Genomic DNA, 13,255 nt, shown 5'->3' on the forward strand with positions numbered 1-13,255 from the left:
CCTTCACCTGGGAAAGCCTCTCAGTTTATGCCTTTCCCTCCTCTGCCTCTCCTCTCGAAAGTTCTGCTAAAGATCAAACAGGACAAACCAAGGACAATACTGATTGCACCGGACTGGCCACGCCAACACTGGTAACCCCCTCTTGCACAGTATGTCACAGCTGGAACCATGGCACCTGTCTCAGATGCTTCCTTGCTGTCCCAGGAGGAGGGCCAGATGCTGCACCCTCAACTTCAAACCCTGAACCTTGCAGCCTGGCTAATTCCTTGAGCTCTCCAATAACATCCCTCAGTAAGCAGGTGCTAGATGTCATTCTGGAGGCAAGGAGGCCTAGTACTAGAAAATCCTATGCTGAAAAGTGGAAAAGATACTGTTCCTGGAGCCAGACTCGGGGGGGGGGGGGGGGGGGTTTACAACGGTGCCCAGCTTACCGCGTATTCTTCAGTACTTAACAGAGATGCTTCACAAGGGCCTTTCCTTCTCAATTAAAATTCATGCCTATGCCATTTCATTTCAAAATACTGAACCACACCCCTTTTCTCACCACCTGCTAAAGCAGTTCCTTAGAGGGACCAAAAATTTAAGACCACCCAGAAGAGCCCCTTCTCCAGCCTGGGACTGTAACTTTGTATTGGAAAAGCTCACTCTACCTCCTTTTGAGCCAGCTGCAACTGCAGAGTTGAAATTCCTTTCTAGGAAAACAGCCTTCCTTCTAGCCATCACTTCAGCAAGAAGAGTGTCTGAATTACAGGCCCTTATGGCAGTGGAGCCATTCATCATCTTCCATGCAGACAGGGTGTCCCTCAGGACCAATCCTTCCTTTATGCCCAAGGTGGTGTCTAGTGTGGCCCTTAATCAGTCCATTCATTTGCCTACTTTTTTCCCAAATCCACAAAACAAAGGCGAACGAATACTGCACTCTTTGGACGTACACAGGCAACTTAGATTTTATTTGGATAGGACTAAGCCTCTCAGAAAATCTGAACAGCTGCTAGTGGTCTTTGCTGCAGGGGCAGAGGGGAAGGCCATTTCAAAGCAAACCATTTCTAAGTGGATAGCCCATTGCATTCATTTCTGCTATAAGCACCGTGGAAAACCTACCCCACAGGGGATAAGATCACATTCCACCAGGGCTGCATCTACCTCTACAGCCTTTCTCAGAGGTGTCCCTACCAGGGACATCCTAGAAGCTTCTACCTGGAGCTCTGTACATACCTTCAAGCATTACCACATACCTATTTATTACTAAGTCCAGAGCTGGTTTTGCCACTGCAGTTTTGCAGGGCTTAATAGCTGGTCCTACTGCTCTCTAACTTCCTCTTCCCTTCCTTAGCTTTGGGAATCAACCCAAATGTAATGACTGCAACAGTGAAACACGAAGAACATAGTGCCGTTGTGTACACTCACCATAAATGTAGATGTTAGTGTGTATTCACTGTTGCGCAGTCCTGGTTACCCTCCCTCCAGCCCCCTGACTTATCTTTGCTATCCTTTTCTTCTTGTTTAGTGTATTTCAGCTTTCTGGTGTATTTGCTTTTTGTTGGAGGTGTAACCTAACATAATTGCTTTTCATTATGGGGGCACCTGACATCTGGGGCAAGAAAAACTAATGGCATCTGCTGCAAGTTTTATACCCCTGATGACCTGATTTCATGGAAGAAGAGACAGCATCAGACGCAGGAATCCAAGACTTTGATATTCAGGCCGGCTGAGGGCTACCTACAGGCAGATAACCCAAATGAAATGACTGCAACAGTGAATGCACTCTTAACATCTACATTTATGGTAAGTATACACAACTGTACTTTTCCAACAAAAGTGGTTCTCCTTGATCCTTGCCAGACAGATGTTCTTTGTGTTTCACTGTTGCAGTCATCACACTTGGGTTATCTGCCTGCAGATAGCCCTCAGTCGGCCCGAATACCAGAGACTTGGTATTTCTGCATCGGATGCTGTCGCTCCAGGGCTGACAACAGGTCAGGGGTATAAAAACAGGTAGCGGACACCATTACATCAGTCTTTCTTGCCGAGGAGCCCGAAGCAGAAGCAGTTCACAAGTGCCAGTTGGCTGCTACCTGAATTTTTGTTTACGAATTTAATAATCCTGAAGTCTTCCAAAGCTGTACCCCATTGGGGATCCTTTTTTCATGCCCTAACCGATGTCAGAAAAAGTAAATTTTCTTGCCAGTGGAAAGCAAATACCTCGGAGATTTTCATTCTTGCTGCATCACCTGTTTAGGCCCAGACCACAACGTCCCTCACTGTCAGTTTTGTGCTTAAACGCCCAAACCATTCGTCGTCAGGCTCTGTCGCTAACTTTTTTCGCACTCTACCTCCATATTCTGAAATGGCTAGAGTAAGCCATCCAACTACCGATATTCAAAAAAAAAAAAACAAAGATAAAGACAAGACCACATAGATCCAAAACTGCCGACACTTCATTTAAGCTAATTGCCAGTCCAATACTCTGGCGCTTTCGCAGCCCCTGATGCCTGCTTCAGTGGATTTGCAGGCCTCTGCTGTGACCCATTCGGAGTCCGGTATGCCGCAAGACTCATCGACAATGGAACCTGCGGATGTCTCTACCCTGGATGGGTCTGGAGCTGCTGAGCAGGCACTGGCTTCTGAGGCAGTTATTCGCTCAACCGATGTTCAACTCAGGCTTCTTTTTTTAACCAAAACTACCAAGTTTCTTAGGCCCAGAGTGCCCACTATGCCTAGAAAACTGACCAAAGAGCATGCACCTGCTCCCATGCCACAAAAACAAATGTTTAGAATGGCTGAAGACCTTATGCTGATTAGGGGAAGTCAGTGTTCTGCTAAAAGACAGATTCCAGTCCCTTTCAGTTTCTACAGACCATGAGTCCAATGACACTGAAATTTCTGATTATGAAGACATGCCCTTATCTGCTTATGAGGATTCAGATGCAGAGGAATCCATTCCCTCTGCCTCCCCTCCAGAGGATTTTTCTTTTGGTGAAATCTTGTATACCTTATGAGAGCATTTCCACTGGGAATGCCAAGACTATCCTCAGTCCAAAAAGAGACCGAGAATTTATACAGCTGCCTCAACACAGGCCCTTAGCAATACCCCCTATCCTGGATGTCGTGGAGGATGATTTTATGGAATCCAGTCTTACTCCTGACACTTTACCTCCTGCCCTAGGAAACCAGACGGGTACTACAGAGTGCCTGAGACACGCAAATTTCTTTTCAAGAATCCTCCTGCTAACCCAGAGATTATTTTCCAGTGGCCTAAAGGTATCAAAACAAAAATGGCCAAGCGGTTGAAAAGTCTGCAACACCGGGTTTATTCACCAATAGATTGTAGAACAAAGCAAGTAAAACTTTAAGCGCTTTTCGTCTGCTCACACGCAGACTTCTTCAGGCATTACAAAATACAATCAATTAAACATACTTAAATAGTAGAAGCTATGAAAACTAAAGATAAATTTCTAAAATCTAAATTTAACTAACACTAAATTCATTGTCTATCTAGCAAGATGTGTAGTTTGTTCCGCTTTTTATGTGAGTAAAATGGAACGGAGGTTCCGTGAGAGAATCTGAGCACATTTATGCTATTAGTCACAATAAAACTGACTATGCCTTAGCAAAGCATGTCCATTTAAATATACAACATCGGTTTAAATTCATGGTTATTGACCAGTTTGTCAGTGACATCAGGGGTGGCCCGGCATCTTTCAAACTGGAAGAACTAGAATTAATTTGGCAGCTGAAATTAAATGCATTTAACTTTCCAGGTTTGAATGAATCATGTCAATTATGAGCATATTAAAGCTTAAAAGCATACAAAGATAGTTTATTACTTCAACATTTTTTATAGAAATTTATCTTTAGTTGTGTTAACATTAGATATATGAATGATATTGCTTGTAAAGTATAATTGTACTTGTGTATAATAGTTTATATATATATATGTGTGTGTATAATAGTTTATATATATATATATATATATATATATATATATATATATATATATATATGCTCTTTATGTAGGAATTTTTTTATGTATACATTGTTTTTTAACAACAAAGATCAGGGTTCAAGTTAAGGTAGTTTTATTATTTAATCAGTAATAGTTTCCCACACTTTTCATATTTTCTATTTAAGTATGCTTAATTGATTATATTTTGTAACTTCTGAAGAAGACTGCGTGTGTACAGACGAAAAGCGCTTAAAGTTTTACTTGCTTTGTTCTACAATTTATTGGTGAATAAACCCGGTGTTGCAGACTCTTCAACCTCTTGGCCATTTTTGTTTTAAAAGTTTGATTTGCTGCAGTCTGTCTAAAGGTATCAAGGCTACTATAGCCAAGAATCCCACCCCTTCAGACAGGGATTCCAGAGCTTTGGACAGATGGGGTAAGAAGGTATATACCTCTGCAACTCTTGCTATTAGGGCATTGAATTTTCAGTTTCACATGCTGAAGTACCAGCAACATATTATGGAACTTATTAAACAAAAAGTGGCAACCTTTTCAGACTGTGCAGAAAATAAAGAATTGCAGGAGCTTATGCACTCTGCAAGCAAAGTCAGCAAGCATACTTTGCAGTGTGTCTTTGATGCCCTAGAAGTATCTTGCTGGGCAGCTGTCACTGGCTCTGTACTGAGAAGACATGCTTGGCTAAAGGAGCAGTATTTGTCAAAGCAAAGTTACTAGACACTCCTATGAATAAGGACTATTTGGCACCAAAGCAGAGGGGGTTCTTAAAAAGGTGGAAGAAAAAGCTAAGTCTTTGCTGACTGTTAAAGAATTCCTACAAGTGCAACCCCCTAGATTCAATAGGCATTGCCCTTCCAAACACTGGTCCTTTTCAGCCCCCTCCAGGCCTTCTCAAACCAGACCCGGGGAAACAGACCACCCAGACTTCAGTCTCAGGGTATGCAGAAATCTAAGCAATGGAGTGCCCCCACTTCTAAAGCAGGGAGTGGTAAGCCACCTCCTTACGGAAAAAGCTTACAATGACTTCTTTACTCAACTCCCCAGCCCTGCCCAATTGCTTGTGCCCTTAGGAGGAAATATTGCTCTTCATGCAAAAAACTGGATGTCCATCACTCGGGACGGGTGGGTCCTCAACATTGTATCCCAGGGATACAAATTTTATTTCCATTCACTGCCAACCCCAAGGGGGTTTCCAGACCTTCCTCCAAACCAGTGTGCAGAAGCCCAAAACCAAGTACTTGCCCTGCTCAGTATCAGAGCTATTCAGCTGGTTCTAGTAGAACAGAGAGGAGTCGATGATTCTACTCCAGACTCTTCCTGGTACCCAGGAAAGAGGGCTCTTGGTGCCCACTCCTGGATCTTTCCATTCTCAACACCTTCCTATGCTTACCCTGCATCAGCTTCTTCCTATGCTAGCCAGTGATGCTTGGTTAGACACCCTAGAGTTCAAAGAAGCCTATCTGCATATCCCCATAAGGGAATCTTGCAGGAAGTATCTGTTTCAGGACAGGGTCCTATGCGTTATCAGTTATCTGCACTTACTTTTGGCTTATCTACTGCACCCAGAGTATTCGCAAAATGCCTGGCTCCAGCCATTGCATACTGCAGGCAGAGAAATATCCAAACTCACCCGTACTTGGACGACTGCCTGATTCAGGCAGACAGTCAGGAATTGCTGCTGCAGCACCTGCCATTTGTGAAAAACTTTCTCTTCCTTGGGGTACACCTTCAGTGAAAATGAATCAAAACTGGTACCCAGTCAAAGGATTGTATTCCTGTGAGCAAGCTTGGACACAGCTTCCCAGATGGCATTCCTCACCTTAGAAAAACAAGTCTGACAGATTACTTCAAACAAATGGCCACCAGAACCCAGCTATCTGCAAGAAAAATGCTGCAAGCCCTAGGGTTCATGGCCTCATGTATACTGCTGATTCCATATACAAGACTACATATGAGGAAACCCCAATGGTACTTAGTCTTTGGTGCCAACATTCTCAGGACCTGGAAACAGTCATTCCTATCATACCCTGTCTAAGGACAGAGTTCCTCTGGTGGGCAGAAGCATGCAACCACAACAAGGGGCTGCCATTTGCTCAATCCCAAGCCACCCAGACCCTAACCACAGATGCATCAGATTATGCCTCGGGGGCACACATGGACAGAATGTATTCAGGGCCACTAGAGCCCAAGTCAAATTCATCTGCACATCAACCAATGCTAGCTGTACAGAATGCCCTGACAGCTTTCAGATCCCTAATCTTTCCAGGACAACTGCTAATAAAAACAGACAACACCACAGTTGTGTGGTACATCAAGCAGGGGGAACCCATTCCTACCCTCTCTGCAGGCTAGCCATGGCCCTGTGGAACATGGCCTTGCTCCATCTGCAAGCTCTATTCCTACCAGGCAAACAAAACTTACTGGAAGATGATTTAAGCAGAAGTCTCCTAGACCCACATGAGTGGCAATTGGAGCACAGCACCTTTGACCTTCTGATCCAGAAATGGGGGGGGCCCCAGAGGTGGATCTCTTTGCCTCCCCCTACAACCACCAGCTCAGCAACTTCTGCACCAGGAATCCTCACAGCAGGGCCTGGAAAGTGGATGGCCCTATCTTTTCAGTGGGTAAATCTCTTGATCTAGGCCTTCCCCCTCTGCCCCTCCTTTCGAGGGTATTACTCAAGATAAAACAGGACAGACCAAGAATAATTCTGATTGCCCCAGACTGGCCACACCAGCATTGGTGTACCCACTCCTGCGCAGCCTGACATTGGTGCCACCCTGGCACCTACACCAGAATCCAACTCACCTCTCTCAGCAGGAGGGACAGATTCAATCCACATCTGCAAACCCTAAATCTTGCAGCCTGGCTTGTTCCTTGAATTCTCCCCCAGCAACCTTAAGCAAACAGGTGCTGGACGTCATTCTTGAAGCCAAAAGACGCAGTGCAAGAAAATCCTATGCTAAGTGGAAAAGGTTCTGCTCATGGATTCAGTCTAAAGGAGAGGAGATAACACTGCCCTCTCTGCCTCTTATCCTGGATTACTTAGATCTACTCCACAAAGGCCTGTCCTTCTCCATTGAGGTACATGCCTCAGCCATTTCTGCTCATTACAACACTGAGCCACCTCTCTTGTCTCACCCTCTTATCAAACAGTTCCTGAGAAGGGCAAACAACTTAAGGCCACCAAGGGAAGCACCCACCCCTGCTTGGGACCTTAACTTTGTACTGGAAAAGCTCATGCTTCCCCCCTTTGAACCTGCTGCATCAGCAGAGTTAAAATTCCTCTCTTGCAAACAGCCTTGCTTCTAGCAATCACTTCAGCTAGAAGTGTCGAGTTACAAGCACTGATGGCTGTGGAACCCTTCATTATTTTCCATGCTGACAGTTTCCCTCAGGACTAACCCTTCTTTTATGCCTAAAGTTGTGTCCAGTGTGGCTATCAATCCATCCATCCATCCATTTGCCAACCTTCTTCCCTAATTCTCAAAATAAACGGGAAAGGATCCTGCACTCCTTGGATGTGCACAGACAGCTCAGATTCTACCTTGATGGTACTATGCCCTTCAGAAAATCTGACCAGCTACTAGTCAGCTTTGCAACAGGGGCAGAGGGCAAGGCCATTTCAAAACAAACTATTTCCAAGTGGCTAGCACACTGCATCCATTTCTGCTACAAGCACCATGGGAAGCCAACCCCTCAGGGATCAAAACACATTCCAGTAGGGTGACATGTACCTCTACAGCATTTCTCAAGGGAGTCCCTACCAGGGACATCCTGGAGGCTGCTGCCTGGAGTTCTGCACACACCTTCAAGGATTACCACCTGGCTATCTTTTCCAATTCCAGGGCAGGATTTGTTACAGCAGTCTTGCAAGGCCTACTAGCCAAGCCCTAACTCTTCTTGACTGCCTCCACCTTTCTTCAGCTTTGGGAATCCACCCAAGTGTGATGACTGCAATAGTGAAACACTAAGAACATCATACATTTGTGTACACTTTCCATAAATGCAGATGTTCGAGTGTATTCACTGTTGCAGTCCTGGTTTCCCTCCCTCCAGCCCCCTGGTTTTCCCTCTTTCTCTCTCCTGTCTATGGCTATTACTAACCCCTTCTGGGGTATTGGTATTTACTTTATACTGGTGGTGTTTTCCCCACCATAACCTAGCTCCCTATTTGGGGGGGGCTCCTGACATTTGGGGCAAGAAAAAACGATGTAATGGTGTCTGCTGCCTGTTTTTTATACCCGACCTGACATCAGTCCTGGAGTTGACAGCATCTGACACAGAAATACTAAGTCTCTGGTCTTCAGGCCGACTGAGGGCTAGATGAAGGCAGATAACCCAAGTGTGATGACTACAACAGTGAATACACTCTAACATCTACATTTATGGTAAGTGTACACAACTGTACTTTCTCTGAGGACTTAAGAGCCTTGTCCCCTAAGCCATCTAAGAGGCATGCAAGAGGAAGCATTTTTGGACGTAACAGTCTGCTCACATACCAACTCAAGATGGAGAGGGTTCACCACAATCCCGTCCCAAGAGCAGTTTTTTTGAGAGGTCCCAGAGCTGATGAGAGAGGGGGTCTTGGCTAACCAGACCTTCCTTTCAGGAATAGGCAGTATTTGAATTGGTGGTGAGGAAGTCCTGACAGAACCTGACACTTGTGAATCAGTTCCACGGAACCAGATAATTCTCCTCTCTCCCAAAGACTAGCATTTCTGGTCAAACATGCTTTCATTGGCCTCCATAAATGCGGCAGCCACTCAGTAGTCTGAAGATTCTTCTTCTATCCATCTGTCCAACAAGGTATCTCAGGCAATGGCTTGACTGGGGAAGTGGGCGTATGCTTCCCACTCCTTGCCATTTTGTTGTGAACTACACTACTTGTGACGAGATTCCAGGGGGATCTTAGCAAATGTTATCCACTCTGAAGAATCCTACACAGAAGCAGCTCCAGGTCTCTGTCAGTGTCCAACATCACTGACCTTTCGGTGTCCCTGTTGCATAATGCATTAGATGGGATGGAGAGTGCAGCCAGAGGTTGCTTTACCATGAAATGCTACATTTGTGATTTTTGAGGATAACTTTAGTGTCTTTCACAAACACCCTCATTTGAAGGGAACCACCCTTTTTTGTTTCCACATTGAGAAGATGCAGAAGAATGAGCAGAACAGCAACTCTGGTAGGAATGAAATTTGAGACCCCTCAGCACTCATTACTTGTATTCTGCTTTTAATGGCATATTTAAACTAGGACAAGAAACCACAGTGGTCTCTCGAGTCTCTCAGAAATTTTTCACCACTCTTCAACACTGGTGCTGTTCAGTTTTTAAACTGTTTTTCTAGTTACCTGCCCCATATGTTAATTTGACCACACATTTCATTCCCTCTCCTTTCATTGGCTTATTGTAAGCACAACATTTTGTAAAATCACTCCCCTTCAGCTGTTTAAATTTATTGGCCATCCCACTGTATTCTATAGAGCCAGAATAGTGTCCACCCCCCTTCCAATCTGTCTTGATCTTTTAAAATTGGTGGCTCTCCAGTTGGCTAAAGCTTAAGTTTGCCTCCTCTTTCGTATCTAACTGGTTAGTCCAAACTGCAACTCTAGATATTTAACCCATTTTTTCCCATCTTACTTTTAAAATCTCCAACTAGTCCAAGACCACCAATTATTGAAGGGAACACATTCTGCCTCTTAGGCATCTTGGGATTAGTGCTTCTGTTTCTCTCCTGGTGAGAGAAGGGGCATTATTTCCTGGAGATTGATCACCAGGAAGCCTAATATCCACTTCATAGGTGCCAGCTTGGAGTTTGTTTTGCTCCTGGTGAGGAGGAGCAGAGTGCATAGATCCCTCTTTCTGAATGGGCAGTGATTGTGTTGGATCTTCCTGACTAGTTTGATTGTTATTCAAGGCATCTACCAGGAAAAGGCTACAACAAACCTGCAGATGCTTGCACCATCTTGGGCAAGACTGTTGATCACCAAAGAGCTTGTGGCCTACCTCTCATCTTGGGATTGATACTACTGTTTTTCTTCTGGTGAGAAGAAGTAAAGGTGCATTGTATCCCAGCAGTGTGAAGCTGTGGTGAGACCAGCACGTGCACTAGCCTTGAGTGAATCCCTGTTTTTATCATTCTTGACGCAGCTAATTTTTTTTATTTCGGTAAGTATTGCTTGATTTGCTGTTGCGTAACCTAACTTCAGAATATCTTCCTAAATACTTCATAAGTCATCAGCGACTACTTATTAGCTTCTGCTCAAGTGTTTGGCAGAGCCCTGTATAGACACGGACACCTTGAGCTGACATTTTTTCCCCTTGAAATTTCAACAATATGTAGTTGCACACAGGGTGCAGGGACTGCAGAGTTGCAAACCAGATACTCCCGAAAACACTATATATATTTTTTTTCTCACTGCAATCATTTAATCTGTTAAAAAGGGCTTGTTGCCATGGATAAGAACTTCCCAATATCTGTTACTGGCTTGGTGAATATGGGCATCCTGAGACAATTTAGAAATTGCTTCATGTACTGATGACCAGTTACATCTCTAACTTACCTTGAATTATTTACATGATGTCACTGGAGGAAAAGCTCTCATAAAAGCACTCCTGACGTCAATGAGGTTCAGTAATGTACATGCTGTACCCATCAAACAGTTCAAAGCAGACCCACAGACCCACAAACCCACATATGCAGAGGCATTTCACTGTAACCATAGCACTAAATGCACTCTTACAGAGCAACACCCACATCAGCACATTTCTAAGTCCATACGGCAGGCCACCACACAATCAAGATTCTGGTCATTGGGGGACCCCATTGTGAGCCACAGTGTCCTCACCAGGCTGAATAAGAAGGTCAGTTGCTTATCAGGGGGCCGTGTCTGCCACATTACCTATGCACTCAGGTCATTGAACTACAAACATAACTCAGTCCTAGACTGAGTGTAAATGACCTGAGAAGTACCCTTAGACTATAGACCTCACTGAGCACTCAGAATAGATGTCCCAGGTTAATATGAGCCAAGCATTGAGCAGAATTTTACCTTTTGCCACAACACAACCAGAAAATGACCGACTCTAATTGGCATAGTTTCTGGTGTCATTTTTATTGAGGTGCAATAGTCAGTATTGAAGGAGATGGTCAAAAGACTGTCACTTTCCAGGAATGGTCTGCACCTCTCCCTCTAAGCTTTTGAACATTGGCTAAAACGTTATCCTCCCCCATAGTGCCTGTTTTAGGCAATGCTGAGCTGAAAATACTCAGTCATAGCAAATCCCAACCAAGCAAAGGTTACTGCTCAATGCTAGGAGTCTAAACAAAAAAAATCCCCACTCCTTATAAGCTCCCCTCACCCTAGAGAATGCTGATGTCTGTGCAGTCACTGAAACAAGGACAAGGCTATAATGTCTTCCACACATTTAGACCAGCTTCTGCACAGAAGGAATAAAGGTGGAGGTGTCTTTGCATCAAAAATATACTTCAAGGCTTGTCAAACTTGAGCTTCTCCACATTTAAATCACCATAGTCAAAATCCCATACAATTTCCTTGCAAGCATTAGGTCCCCCTCCCCCTCTATGATCCAGGAAACCAATAGAGTGTATTTAAACTTAATGGAAACAACTGACATCCAACCCTGTATCATATTCATGAGCAACTTTAATTGCTCCACTTTCATTGGGAATCGTATGAGAACTCTCTGGACCAAATTCTCAAAACACTGACTAGGGCTGCAAACATACTGGATCTGGTCCTGAATAATACTGAAGTGCTGCACATCGCCTAGTATAATGTCTTCTCTGGTAAGGTCAGACCATAGAATGGTCTCTCTTGAATTAAAAATAAAAGCTGTAATCCCAGCTAACCCTGGAATATTCAGGAAATGCTCTTAAGGCTAATGTCCTATTAAGTGGTAACATGGCAAAATATCAAGCCCTCAAACACAGAACACTGGTGTTTACATGGAACTGTTGAGCCTTATACAAGCATGTTAATTGCTGCATAGAGGCAGTTGTACTCGTCATGAATGTAATCATGGTGTAATCATAACATCAGTAGGCTATATAACAAAAGCAAGAAAATGACAAAAATTAGGTGGTGTAGCACCCAGCAGGATAAAAACACTCCTCAAACTAAAACTCAAGGACAAATAGTGTACCAAAGCCAAATTTGAAGTAAAATTGGTCTCCCAGCCAAGGACAACAACACAGCATTCTTCAGCTGTGGCTGCAACCTCAAAGGCAGTACACAATTGTGTGCACAGCTCATTGTCAGTGGAGCCACCTATACTGAGCCAGAAGATATAGCGAACCTACTGGATGACAAATTCAGCTCCAGCTTTATGCCTCTCAATCTTCCCTCAGGCAGTACAATCAGATATAACTCCCTCTGCTATCAGTAGGGAACATGTCCGTAATGCTGTAAGGCCAAGAACACTGCATTAATGGGCCCAAGCACTATGCCAGCATGCCTTTTCAATAGCATGAAATGTGATCTGTCAGAACCTCTGAAATGCTATTTAACTGTAGGCTCCAAACAGGCTTCATGCCTCATGAATGGAGAACAGCAGCAGTCCATCCCTCTGCACAAAGATGAGCTATCTACAGACCCTGGAAACTACAGGCTCAAGTTTCACTAGTCTCGTATGCAAAGCCAAGGAAAGAATTATGGAAATGTTTAGTAATGACATAGGAAACCTTCAGACACTGGACCCAATGCAGCTTAGTTTCATCAAGGGCAGGTCATCACTACTCAACCTGGTGGACTTTGAGAAGGTCGCCAATGCAATAGATGAGAGCAAAATGTTTCACCTACCTTGACCTGACCGAGACATTTAACACGATACCCCAATTGCGCATTGCTAAACTCATTAACCTTGTGTCACCTGGTGGATAGCCAGCTGGCTTCCAGACAGGACTGTAAGTTAGAATTGGGAAGTCCACCATTACAAAAAGGCCAGTTGCAAGCAGAAAACTGATGTGGGGCCAGTTTTTTGACATTTACTTCTCAAGGCCTATGACTAAATTTGCAGATTGCAAATTGGAACAGTCATAGAATCCCCCACCAACACATGTTCTCCAGGAGGGGCTGACGCATATAACTAGTGCCAGTGTCTTCACCAAAACTACATGCCAAGAAATGCACAAAAGTATCCTTTGGGGAAGTCCTCTATCCCTGGTAAGTAGTCTATTGACAACACACCCTAAGAGTTGGCCTAGTAGTCAGGGACTTCGAGAGAGAGAGTAATCTAGCCCCGGTCTATCATGTGTCCACAGTAGTGAG

Source organism: Protopterus annectens, chromosome 13.part0 (genome assembly GCF_019279795.1).
Source record: "Protopterus annectens isolate FY-2018-M chromosome 13.part0, PAN1.0, whole genome shotgun sequence".
Taxonomy (NCBI): Eukaryota; Metazoa; Chordata; order Ceratodontiformes; family Protopteridae; genus Protopterus; species Protopterus annectens.